Here is a 1764-nt window from a genome sequence, read left to right as displayed (position 1 = left end):
TGAAAAACTTTAATTAAAAAATATCAAGGAAGCCAGGCATAATGATACATGCCTTTGATCCCAGCATTTGGGAGGCAGAGGCAGGCGGAACTCTATGAATTCAAGGCCAATATAGCCTACATAGTGAGTTCCAAGACAGCCAGAGTTATATAATGAGACCCTGTCTCAAAAAAAAAAAAATCAAGAAAAGTTGCCAAAATATCACACATACTTCTTAAAGAAGAACAAACAAAAATCACCTTCAATGGAGGTAGTACATGGAGAACATACTTTTGAAATGTGTGATGGCAGGTGAGAATTGTAACCAAACATAAACAGCATTAAACAATAGTATATGCTCAGAGCAAAGGAGACATTTGTTAGTACCCTATGTTCATAAAAAAGAGAGAATCATCATTAACTCTTAGCCCTCAGAAGAGAATTCTTAAGAAAATGATCATAAATGAAAGGTCATAGTAAAATCTTACAGTGAGCCAGAAACATACATACATACACACACACACACACACACACACACACACATACACACACACATACATACATACACACACACATACATACACACATATACATACACACACACACACACACACACACACACATAACCATGAGGACTCCAGAGATGTTGCTTAGTGATGGAGCACTTGTTAAGGATGTATAATGCCCTAGGTTCTATTGTTAATATGGAAAAAAATCACTACTGAGAGACATATCAAGAAGAATATAATAGATTTGGAAAATATTTAAAGCTACTTAGATTGAGGAAAATATCAAGAATAAATAGAATAGCCAAGCCAGAATAAAACCCTACTATATGAAGGAAAATATTGACATAACAATTAAATACCCTTCCCAGGTCAATGAGAAGCCCCCCCCCCCCGATCTCTCTAGACCTCCAATATCCAGAAGCAGTGATTAAAATAAAACCAGCAATTTTAACCAGATAACACAACTTTTAAAGTTTGAAGAATATCTTCGGAAATTTATTTTACATACTAAACATCTTTCTAAATGTAATAAATTCCAGAGACTATAACAGAAAAATGTACAAATTTGATTAGTTTTTTTTTTTCAGGAAACAGATTAGTTTTAACAGGAAACATAATTAGCCATAATGGCATGAAGAGAGGTTCGGTCTTGTTATAATGAGATATGCAGATAAAAACTATCAAGAGATAGTGCTTCTTTTTTAATAAATTTATTTTTTTATTTATTCACTTTACATCCTGATCACTGTCGCCTTCCCGGTCACGGTCTCCCACAATTCTTCTCCCATACCCCCATCTCCTTCTCCTCTGAGAGAGTGACAACTCCCTCTAGGTATCCTCTACCATTTTACATCAAGTCTCTGCTGGGCTAGGCACATCCTCTCCCACTGAGGCTGGACAAGAAAGCCCAGCTACAAGAATATATCCCACAGACAAGCAACAGCTTTTAGGATAGTCCCCATTCCGGTTGTTTGGGACCCACATAAAGACCAAGTTGCACATCTGCGACATATACATTGGCGGGGGGGGGGGCTAGCTCCTGCCTGTGTATGCTCTTTGGTTGGTGGTTCAGTCTCTGAAAGCACCAAGGGTTCAGGTTAGTTGCCTCTTTCTTTTTTATTTTTTTAAATTAGGTATCTTCTTTATTTACATTTCAAATCTATCCCGAAAGTGCCCTATACCCTCCCCCCCCCTGCCCCTGCTCCCCTACCCACCCACTCCCACTACTTGGCCCTGGCCTTCCCCTGTGCTGGGTCATATAAAGTTTACAAGACCA

This window comes from Mus pahari, chromosome 17 (assembly GCF_900095145.1).
Source record: "Mus pahari chromosome 17, PAHARI_EIJ_v1.1, whole genome shotgun sequence".
In the NCBI taxonomy this organism is placed as follows: domain Eukaryota; kingdom Metazoa; phylum Chordata; class Mammalia; order Rodentia; family Muridae; genus Mus; species Mus pahari.
The sequence above is the reverse complement of the archived record's forward strand: the minus strand, read 5'-3'. Positions refer to the sequence as shown.